The sequence below is a fragment of the Rutidosis leptorrhynchoides genome, chromosome 11, assembly GCF_046630445.1.
Source record: "Rutidosis leptorrhynchoides isolate AG116_Rl617_1_P2 chromosome 11, CSIRO_AGI_Rlap_v1, whole genome shotgun sequence".
Taxonomy (NCBI): domain Eukaryota; kingdom Viridiplantae; phylum Streptophyta; class Magnoliopsida; order Asterales; family Asteraceae; genus Rutidosis; species Rutidosis leptorrhynchoides.
Window position 1 is genome coordinate 325,750,937 of NC_092343.1, and position 13,128 is coordinate 325,764,064.

Below are 13,128 nucleotides of genomic sequence, written 5' to 3' on the forward strand. Positions count from 1 at the left end.
CACTCTTAAGAGGGTCTCTTTCACCTTCAAAGGTGGGAGGTTGAGAATCCTTGAAGTTCTTATAGAAAAAGTCTCGTCTTCCCACATTATCTTCGTGAAGAACGGCCTTAACTTGATCCTTTACTACATTGACTAGTTGCTCGTCAATCGTATCAAGAAATATTTTCTTAACGTCTCCAAGAAACTCCGCTTTTTGACGTTTAAAGATGGCCTCAACTTTGGCCGTGAACTCGGGGTCCTCGCTTGTGCCCCCATTTTCGGTGTCGTGTCCGTTTCTCATCTTCATTATATAAAACGGAAAAGATTAAACAACGAACAAACAAAGGACATAACACGTATGCATATACGTATACCCCACACTACTCCAACTTACTCAACAATCGTCGTAAATTACTTGTTTAACACGATTTGCACCCGTAACAATGGTAGCTAATCATTGTTACACTAGCACGTCGCTTTAACTTGCTAGTACAACGTTCATCTCACTTGATAATTGCTAAACACAACACAAATCAATTAGCACGAGGTTAGTTCACATAAACCAAAGCACTAACAATTCCCGATTAGACCCAAAGTCCTACAAGTCCCGCATAAAAGCGCATGCACAATAAAGTCTAAGTCTAGGCACCTATCTCAAGTCGCCTAAATCCCTTAGACCATGCTCTGATACCACTTGAAACAACTCAACCCGTACTCCGTACGAAATTTTTTTTTATGATACACATTTACGCGCCAATTAAATATGTAAACCATTCCACACGTTTCGTTAAAACATACTACGAGTTTAATGTTTACAAAGAGGCACAAAGGCCATTAACGAATGTGATACAAGTTGGACCAACTACAAATGATAGTTTATAATCCAAACGACCCCTTGAGCATGGTTTGGGACTAAACTACCCAAAACGTAGGCCAACTTCCAAAAGCTTCAACAAACATCATCAAGTGCCACCTAATGCCCGATAACCCCTTTGCCCTTATCCGCGCCTGCAACTAAAAAGATAAACAACGAGAGGGGTAAGCTAACGCTTAGTGAATGCAATAATTATACATGTTCATATATAACCTACTTACTTGCAATCACTTACAAAATACCTCATACGAGCTAGCAATTTGACAAACATGCAAACATCATGCATAAACTACTATCCACAATTCACAAGAAGCTAGAAACCAACAATAGCATATAGTTCATAATTTAATATGCTAAATACACATTCACACATCCATGGTTAACCGATCATACAAGGGAACGGTACTCGAAAGACCGCCGGAGTTCATAACATCCATTAGTGTTACTTAAACACCGCGTAATCACTAATTCCCCCGGGTGATGTCTTAAACACCGCGACTAATTCACCCTCATGACAATGTGGCATCTTAAACACCGCGACGAATTCACATGTCAATCAAAACAATGAGTGGTGTCTTGAACACCGCGACAATTCCACTCCCATGACAATGTGGCGTCTTAAACACCGCGACAATACCACATGTCAATCAATAATGATTAATGTCTTAAACACCGCAACAATACTACTCGTTACTAGAATGTGGTGTCTTGAACACCGCGATGATTCCACATTCATACCACATAAATAAATACATTATATAGGTACACGCATAATTATTCCACTCACCTTGACACAAGGATGATGATTATGGACTTCCGAACTTCAAAGCAATGTCTCTAATACATTAAGTACACTTTCAATACACAAACTAGTGGAACTAGCCACATTACTTACACTTGAGCATTTAATGACCCAATTTGCATTAAATGACTCAACTACCACAAAACCGTTCATAATTGGCCAAGACTCAACTTTAATCACTAAAGCTAGTGAATTAAAGTCTACTAACCTCAACTAACATAACTTAGGGTAATTTCATACCCAATTCACCCAAACTAGGTCAACATTACTCTCTTGACCCATCTTTAACATTTACACATTCAAACTTAGTCAAACATGACCCATTTACAATTCCTTCAACATTAATCAAGTGTTTTAATGCTTAACAACACAATTTACACTTACAAATCTCATTTCATTTGACCAAAACTCTAGATTATGGTCATTAGGGTTTACTTTCATCAATCTAACCCAAAACCCACCCATGTAACCCTCAAATGGGTCACACAATGTTCCACATGAACCAAACCCTAGCTTAAACTAAATAAAACTCAAATCATAGAGTTAAGACATACCAAAACTATCAAAGTGAAGCTAGAGGCGCAAGGAACAACTTTAACAATTGGGTCTGGGCAAGATTCAACCTTCTTCTTCACCAAAATGGGCTTTCTCACTCTTACAACCTCACTCTCTCTCTAAACTTTGATTTAATTAAATGCAAATGAAATAAATGAGGAGAGGATAAGCTTGAACCAGATTTTAGTCTCCCAAGATCGACCCTAGGTGAAAAGACATCAATGCCCCCAAAAGATTCCATTTAAAATGGACAAAAATGTAAAACAGCGACATCTGTCGCGTTTCGCGACAACCTGTCGCATTACGCGACACCCAAAACGCGACAATACCCACTAGAACGTGACAAGGTGGACAGAACTGGGTTTCAGAAGCTGTCACGTCCCAGCCAGCTTTGTCGCGTATCGCGAAGAGCCAGGACGCGATGAGACATACCAAAACGCGATGATGGGCCTGATTAACCATTTTTCCGCATTTTCAAGATTTAAACTATAAACAAACGACCATAGATGCAATATTAATGGTACACAGGTTAAATACGCACCTTAAGTCATAATCGAGGAAAAACGGGATGTTACAAATCTGCCCCATACGTGAAATGACCAAAACGCCCTCGAAAAATCCTTTATTTTACAAAATCAGGAATCAGCCCGCCAGCATTGCCGCACCTTCCTCGCGCCACGACATATAACGCTATCTGGCATCTTGTTTAACTGCCTTCTGAATCTGAATTGCTTGAAATGTCGCGCCACGGCCCATTCTGTCGCGTCGTGACCTTTAACGTGGTCTGATCAGTTTCCTCGCGTACAAGAACTCCAACCCACGAACATGTCTCAAATCCCTTTATACTTTAGTAGTACATACCCGATACACCTACATATCATAGACGGGGAAAACGGGGTGTTACACCATCCAAGATTGATTCCTTCAAACTCGATGGAAAATTCCTGGACAGCGTATTCAAAGTTCCTAACCAAAAGAAATATATCTGAAGGCTTCTCTTTACAAAGGAAAGGATACCAGATTTTAACAAAATTCCACTGAGTGAAGAATGCTCAGCAGTACTCAAAAACTCTCTACCGCAGAAGCTAGAAGATACGGGCCGTTTCATTTTCCCGTGTTCAATTTACCATTCATGCGCTAGCAGATTTAGGTGCAAGTATCAACCTAATCCCCTACTCTCTCTACAAGAGATTAGAGTTAGGAGACTTGTCACCAACTAAAATGACAATCCAACTTGCCGATCACACAATCCGATATCCTAAGGGCATAGTTGAGAATGTCTTGGTAAAAGTCAACAAATTCTTGTACCCTACGGATTTTGTAATAATGGACATTCAGGAAGACCTACACACACCAATAGTGTTAGGAAGACCTTTCATGAATACGGCTAGGACTGTCATTGATGTGTATAATCAAACCTTGATCCTACGATCACATGGGGAGAGCGTCACCTTCAAAATTGACTGACCTACCGATCTTTCTGGACAGGCAGAGATGTTTGCTATTTCCACCAGACGGATCACTTTTGATGATGAGTCCCCACCACCAGCCAAAGATATCGAGATGGCTGTCGAATCACAGTCTGTTGACGACCCAAAAATGGAAGAAGAGGATCCCAGTGAAGAAATAGAGGCAGAAGAAGAACCTGAGGAAGAAGAGGAAATGGAAGAAACTGCGATGATACCATCTCCAAGCCCAGAACGTCACAAAGAATTAATGAGGCTCGAGATAAAATATCACAGTTTAATTATTTTCTTCAAAAAGAAGACTGATAAGGTTGAGGATATAGAAATTGATCCCAAAAGTGTCAAAGTGAAGAACCAGAATACAGAAGAAACCTGTTCATCAGACGAATCTTCAGATGACTATTATACCGATGATGACGAGCAAGAGCAACACGAAGACATTCTGGATAACTCATATTCTCCATCCATACAAGATTAGGAGGAGCCGGACTCTTCTTCAGATCGAATTCCGATCATATCTACTCACGCCGACATGATAACCTTCATCAATTAGACCAATGATTTTGAAGATATTCTCGAAGCCATCCATAAATCAACAATTGATTTCACGCTACGCTTAACCGAACAAATCATGGCTATCAAAGACGAATACAACCTCTATCTACAGAGAGAAGACAATAACGCTGAAATCCTAGAAGAGCGCATTCAAGACTTTATCAATACCCTTCACGATCATATCTACTGCGAAGAAAGGCAACAAGAGCACAATTCAGTGGTCCGCACTATTCTAGAGATATGATTTTGTCGAGATCAGAAGATAATTTACTCTAAGGTCTACAATGCTTTAGCCGGATCTGCACTTCTGTTCTCAGCCAATCAACGATCACTGCTGACTCTCATTCGGAAGCATATAGATCTTTCCACCGGAAGCCCGAGTTATCACTCTGACTTGCAAATGATCGAGGATATTCACAACTTTTTCACTCTCTTGGAAAGAGATAATTTCTAAAGAACACCAGAGAGGCTAGTGATTTACGTAACAATTGATCACCATGCTAATCTGATTATCAAAGAGTTACAAGACGCAGTCACAGAAGAAGTAAGACGCAACAATCCGTTTTCTTATCTTGAACCAGACCGAGTCAACATTGCCACCTATGTTACAAAGCAGATAGCACGTATCTTCCAAGAATCCACGGATCTTAGTTTCACATTCAAAGCCGGATGTCAGGAGATATACTCAAAGACGGTGACATTAATGCTTGGATCATGGCTGCTTTTCACTTCTTTTCAGCTTCGCTTCTTGACTAATTTGTGCAAGGCTACAGACTCCTACTGTGGAGACCACCGATCAGAAGACTTTGAGATACTGAAGATACAATTTCTGATGCTATTTGAAGATCTCCAAAATGAACATCCTATCAGAGAAGTAATCATCCCCAGCAGTGCCTCAGGGATTAACATTCATGGATCAATCAGCTGAGCAGTGGACCATATTCTTATCTGACTTCAAGATTTGTTAAGAGCCGAAACTGCGTATTATCTCTCTTTCAGAAGATCTTCAAGAGAAGTACCGGATCTATTACCACTACTGGTCCGACACTTTCTCAGGATTTATCCACCAAGGCTCACATTCCCTAGAGAAAACCAAGATCACAATTACCAAAGGGAAATGTCTGCTTTTTAGGCATCATTACGGTCAAGTCAATGACCTTAAACAAAATCGCTTCTAGGGAGGAAACTCGTGCAATAAAGTACAGTAGAAGAATAAAGAATGACAAGTGATCCGATAAATAAGGGACGAGACTTCAAAGCCAATCAGCTCCTTTACAAACAACCACGTCTGTTGGGGGTACTCCTTTCTTCCTGTTACTAGCTCATATTTTAAATTATGCCGCATCCTAGCTTATCACTAAGTGTGGGATTCCAACCCAAATAAACACTAGGCCAATAATCCCAAATCTTCAACTAAAACTCCTTAGTGTGGGATACACTAGGAACATTGGGGACAATGTTCGTCTAAGTGTGGGATGTTGGTATAATCTTTTTATGCTATATTAAAATAATCCATTACGAAGATTCCAAGTTCTTTAGCCAAATTTCAAATTTTAAGAAAAGAAAGCCTTTTCAAAAAAGTATTTTTGAAAACCTGAAATATTTGTAAATAAAAATAAGGCTTAAGTAATGTAATAACCCGTCTTTTTCCGTTTACTTTCCTTTTAATTATTTTAAAGTTCGTTATTTAATTATAACATCTCTCATTTACTCTAGCGTATTTAAGATAATTTGTTTGGTTAATTCACGCACCCGCTTTTAAACTCAAGGGACTAACTTTGTCAAGTGTCCAAACAAGTAACTAGTTGTTGACTAGTTGAACTAGTCAACCCATCTCCTCCCCACCACTCATTCCACCTCCCCACCACTTTACTACTTCCATCTTTTCTCCATTTCCTTCAAATCAAAGATTCATCATCCATTTTAAATCTAGCAAGCTAACATCAAAATAAATTATATATTTGGAACCCTCTGTTCATCCTCTACAACTTGATACCAATTTCACTACTTGGGGTAAACTTTTCAAAAACTCGAGATTTCTTGTTCTTGGTGTTCTTGACTTATAAAAGTGTTAATTAGTATCTATGGCTCAAGTCTAACATGGATATATAAATTGTTTGCTCGTTCTTGTCATTTTGGTGTAACTAGCATGAACTTGAAAAATGACTTGTTTAATCTTGTGTTTTGGTTGATTAAATGTTGTTATATGTTAAAGTTCATGTATTAAATGTGTTACTAGCATCATTAGCTTCAATTTGATGTGTAGGTTGACTTGGAAGACTTCACTAACATGATTATTGAATTGGTGATTCTTGGTTAGGGTTTAGTAGCGTTAAATGTAAATTTTTGATGCATTGAATGCTATGAGATGTGGTTGGTATGTGTTTAGTAGTATTGTATGCGTAATTACCTACGAAACGGCGTATTATATGTGTGTGTTAAGTTCCCGGATCATCATTTGCATTTATGATGTAACACCGGCCATTTTTTTTATACACAGTATAGGTTACGTCATTACATTAATCCATGTAATCAAGTTAAATTTACACCACGGTGTTACGTTATCATAAAACATTATTTATACAAAAGTCCACATCAGAGTTGGGTTGTCAAACATGTCTTCTGCAACAACACCCATCCCGACTAACAGTACCTAAACCTGCAAGGGGAGAATATGTGGGGATTAGCGCACCGCTAAGTGAATGAAATCTATTTAACAGATATAGCTTAAGCCACACACAAGCTATATACTAACAGCAACACTTGCTAACTACCAACTAGCATAAAATAAGACAATACGAGGATCGGCGGCTTGTATGAGCACACAACTCCCAGCTGATCGGGCCTGAGTCTACCGATAGTCCCTGCTACTCAATTCACAGTATAGTTATCCAGATGCAGGGGATGCATCATTCACACTATACTCCACAATCTGTAGCCTATGGACCCAACCTCCCCTACGCACGGTTGACCTCATACAGACTCTAACCTCTCCTAGGCACGGTCTCGAGTCCCAGTCTCCCTAGGCTCGACTGGTGCCATTCACACAGTGTACACATAATTCACATACAACATCAGGCATACTATTTTATTCTACCATGGCAATTTCTACACTATGCATGGTAAAGGAGTCAACCACAGTAGCATGATATGCTACTTAAACTCTATTCGGAGATAGACCCACTCACCGAATACCTGCAACTAGCTCAGATAATCTATCACTGAGCGGCTTCCTTATCCTTATCACCTGAACATAAGGCAAATCAAGTTAGTTTCTGTCCGTTAACACAAAACAACACAGTACAGAAAATCAGTCACAAAAAGCGCCGCTAAAAGTCCACCTAACACTTATGCATTTTCAAAATTTACATCCTGAACACCAAAATACAAACGGGCAGCATAACGACTAGAAAAAGGCACTTTGGCAAAACATTCTGCCCTGGACACACAGTCGGTCGACTGTCTCCTCAATCGGTCGACTGACGTAGACAGTCGGTCGACTGTTGACACAACCGGTCGACTGACTTTCCCAATCGGTCGACTTATTTGGTATGTCCACAATCGGCTGAAAGTCAAACTCAGTCGGTCGGTTCACTCGCTAGTCGGTCGACTGTCGACCGACAGTCGGCCGACTGTGTTCATCATCTGCAGATACTGAACACAACCTATGGACTTCAAGCTAAATTCACCAAAACTCGATCTAGAGCTCGTTTTCGACACCAAAACTTACCACAACTCAATTACTACATGTTATAGACTATAAACCCACAAAGTTTTAACCACAACAACATCAAATCCATGGATTTTGACACAAAATCAAGCTTTTGAACAAATACACTTAAAAACACCATTTTAACACTAAATTGATCATGAAAGCTCATGATTCATACCTTAAAAGAATCAATAGAGTGTAAAGAATGTGATTTCAAGACCAATTCGAGCTCAAGATCAACAATGGGGAATTAGGGTTTGGTAGATGGGAGGGATGAAGGTACAGTGTTTGGTGAATTTTCTAAAAATAGGAAGAAAATGCAGTACACTAGTCACTTAATTGGGTTTAATTCCCACACTGTACAACACACGGGTATTTACCAGTTATCTAACAACTTAACACAACTGGTAAAGTACCCTAACGAGGTTCAAATTAAATAAACAAACATGTTCTGTAAGCCTTGTCACAAACTGGTCTTAACCAATTAATAAAATAACACTATTCACATAACTAAAATAAAAGCATATAAAACACATAATAAAACCCTAGGGCAAAATAGTCCACTTACCACTAGCCCGGGTTTCAGTCTGTTACAAATCCACCCCCTTAAGGAGATTCCGTCCTCGGAATCTGGTCTTGGTCAAACAAATGAGGGTAGCGGTTTCTCATCAACTCTTCCGTTTCTCACGTAAGATTAGAACCCAAACTGTGTTTCCACTCGATCAACACCATCGGTATCTCTTTATTTCTCAACTTAGTCACCTTTCGGTCAACTACACGGACGAGCTCTTCCACCAATTTCTTATTCAAATCGACCCTTAAATCTTCTAAAGGAAGAAGTTGCGTTTCATTGTCGACTTTACACTTACGAAGATAACATACGTTGAATGTATTATGAATACCGGTTAACTCTGGTGGAAGATCTAACACCACCGTCTGATCTTTCAACACTTCGCTGATCGGAAACGGACCAATAAATCTTGGTGCTAACTTACCACGTTTACCAAATCTGATAACCCCTTTCCACGGCGAAACTTTAGATACACTCGTTCACCCACATTAAAGGTTACCAGATGTCTACGTGGATCAGCATACATTTTCAGTCTATCTCTAGCGGCTTTCAACTTTTCTCGCGCGATTGCAACTTTTTCGGCTGTCATTTGAACAATTTTGGGACCTGCAAACTGTTTCTCCACGGCTTCTAACCAACAAGTCGGAGTTTTGCAACGACGACTGTATAATATTTCATAGGGCGGCATCCCTATACTCGAATGATATGAATTATTATACTCGAATTCGACCAACGGTAAATGTGTATCCCACGAACCACCGTATTCTAACACACAAGCCCTTAACATATCCTCCAAAGTCTGTATCGTTCTTTCACTCTGACCGTCTGTCTGAGGATGATAAGCTATACTTAAATTTACACGCGTACCCAAATTCTGTTGAAGACTATTCCAAAAATTCGACACAAATCTGGAATCTCTGTCTGAAACGATCGATAACGGCACACCATGTCGACTAACTATCAATTTCACATACAATTCGGCTAACTCACTCAACGAAGCTGTTTCACGATTAGCAAGAAAATGAGCACTTTTAGTTAGACGATTCACTATCAGTCAAATCATATCATGTCTTTTCCGAGTTCGAGGTAATTTAGTCACAAAATCCATCGTTATATGTTCCCATTTCCACTCTGGAATCTGTAACTGACGTAACGAACCATGTGGTTTCTGATGTTCTGCCTTCACCTGAGCACATATATGACACTTTTCAACATATCGAGCGATATCTGTTTTCATTGTCGGCCACCAATACACTGTTTTCAAGTCATGATACATCTTATTACTACCCGGATGTACTGTCAATCTGGATTTGTGAGCTTCTGTCATGATTAAATCCCTCAAATCTCCAAGATTAGGCACCTAAACACAATTGTTTAAGGTCTTTAGTCCACGTGAGTCATCAATTAAGTCCACTTTTTGTTTGGTCATTTGTTCAGTTTTAATATGTTCGTCCTCCAAAGCACAGGCCTGAACGGTTCTTAAGCTGTTAATCAAATCTAAAGTTATATTCAAACGAAGAAATTTCACATTATCACTTGACCTTTTACTACTTAGCGCATCTGCAACCACATTTTCCTTACCCGGATGGTATTTAATTTCATAATCATAATCTTTGATCAACTCTTGCCATCGTCTCTGACGCATATTCAATTCTTTCTGTGAGAAGATATACTGCAAACTCTTGTGATCTGTACAAATAATACAATGGGCTCCATACAAATAGTGTCTCCACAGTTTCAAAGCAAACACTACTACAGCCATTTCAAGATCATGCACTGGATAATTTTTCTTATGAAATTTCAACTGTCGCGAGGCGTAGGCGATTACTTTATCTCTCTACATTAACACACAACCCAACCCAGCAAATGACGCATCACAGTATACCACGAAGTCGTCTGAACCTTCTGGTAAAGCTAACACTGGTGCCTGACACAGTAGCTGTTTCAAAATCTGAAAAGCTTTTTCCTGTTCATCAGTCCATCGAAAGGCTACATCTTTACGAGTCAACTTAGTCAACGGACCCACTATTTTAGAAAAATCTTTGATAAACCTGCGATAATAACCAGCCAATCCCAGAAAACTCTTAATCTCAGTCAGAGTCTTCGAAGAATTCCAATTCATTATCACTCCTGTCTTTATCGGATCAACCTTTATACCTTCAGCACAAATTACATGACCCAAAAACTGCACTTCACGTAACCAAAATTCACATTTTGAAAATTTTGCAAATAGCTGCTCATGTTTCAGCAAATTCAAAACCTGTCTCAGGTGTTCAGCATGTTCACTCTCTATCTTTGAATACACTAGTATATCGTCTATAAACACAATCACAAACTTATCTAAGAACGGACGACACACTCTATTCATTAAATCCATGAAGACTGCTGGCGCATTCGTCAACCCAAATGGCATGACAAGAAATTCATAATGTCCATACCTTGTTCTTAACGCAGTTTTCGGTATATCTGATTCAGCAACACAAACCTGATGATATCCGGATCGTAAGTCTATCTTAGAAAAGAATGAAGCACCCTGTAACTGATCGAACAAATTGTCTATTCGAGGTAACGGATACTTATTCTTCACTGTTCTTTTGTTCAATTCACGATAATCAATACACATACGCATTGACCCATCTTTCTTTTTACCAAACAATACCGGAGCACCCCACGGTGAAGAACTCGGTCAGATAAACCCACGATCTAATAACTCTTGAATCTGTGACATCATTTCATGGATTTCAAACGGCGCTAATCGGTAAGGAGCTTTTGCCACAGGAGTTGTTCCAGGAACCAACTCAATCTTATATTCGACTTCCCTTATCGGCGGCAGACCTGGTAACTCATCTGGGAACACTTCGGGAAATTCTGATACTATAGGTATATCGGCCACTGTTCTCTTTTCTTTCTTCACATCAATCACATACGCAAGAAATGAATCACAACCCTTTGTCATCAACTTCTTCGCTTTCATCATGGTTATCAATGGAAAATTATACCCGCCTCGCTCCCCTGGGCCACAACACGGGTTCCATCGGTCGAACGAAAGGTAATCATTTTCCTATCAAACTTAATATTAGCCCTAAGCGAGCTCAGCCAATCCATTCCTAATAATACATCAAAGCTAGGAATATGTAACACTAAACAAGTTAAGGGGAAAGACTTCCCTTCGATCTTTATATAAACCCCAGACACATATGTTGTGACGGGTGTGGTCTTACCATCGGCTACTTCTACACTAACAAGCTTGGGTAACACAGTAGCTGGTAAATTCAACTTAGCACAGAAATCTAAGGACATAAAACACCTATTGGCACCACAATCAAACAATACACGAGTAGGTATTGAGTTGATTAGAAACATACCGGTGATCACTTCGTCGGTTGCCACAGCATTCTCAACCGACATCTGAGAAGCTCTAGCCTCTGCTGTTGGAGGGTTCTTCCTCTTCTGCCCACTCGAGGTAGTTAACCCTCCGGCTGATGCCGAATGCGCCCCTAACCCTGCCCCGGAACTACCACTCTTCAACGGACAACTAACTGCACGATGCCCTGGTTTCTGACAAATCCAACACACACTATTCGGATACGGACATGCTGAAGACTCATGCCCAACAACACCACACTTTAAACATCTTCTTGTAGCCTCAGAACATTGACCACTATGAGAAGATCGACACGTGTGACACCAATTCCCTTTACCTGATCTAGACCCAGAACTACTCTGACCACTTTTACCCTTCGATTTAAACCCACTAGACTTCTTGGATTTAGATCCTGATTGACCAGTTACTCGTCCACCTTATTGTAGCACCTTACCAAACATTCTGTTTCTGACGGCCTGAACATCACTTTCAACCATCTTAGCCATCACAACCGCTTGAGACAACGACGTAGCCGTTCTAACAAAAGTTCGGTACTCTGGCAAAATGATATTAACAAAATGCTGTATACGAGACACTTCGTCTGGCACCCACTGTTTTACAAACCTCAGTTTATCCATATACTTCTCTACTACCTCGTCGATCGTCATTTGAGGTGTCATCTTCATTTCAAGAAACTCAGTCTTGATTCAGTTCATATCAAACGGATTACAATACTGTTCACACACCTTCCCATTAAACTGCTCCCAAGTGATCATACTCACTTGTTCTTTCGGTATACTGGAAATCAAGGAATCCCACCAAATCATAACCCTACCTTTCAACAGTCGACTAGCATATGTTACTTTCAGCTCAGGTTCACACTGACACGCTTCAAATACCCTTTCAATTTCTCGCAACCAATTGAGAGTTACAGTCGGATCAGTACTTCCAGAAAACTCAGAGGGTTTGCAATCATGGAAGTTCTTATAAGTACATCTTTTGGGTGGTTGCATGTAAGGTTGATGAAACATTTGCATTTAGTATGGGTTCATCATCATGGGATTTTGGTAAGTAAAAGTGTTTTGCGGTGGCATATAGTATTGGTTAGGTATTTGATTCTGATACTGGTTCTGGTGCGCATTAGGTATCATTTGGGATTGCGCGGTTGGGAATCCAGGTGGTGTATCATCATTTCCAGAATGCCTCGCTAATTCAAGCTCGTTATTTTTGTCTTCAGCCTCTTTTAGCTT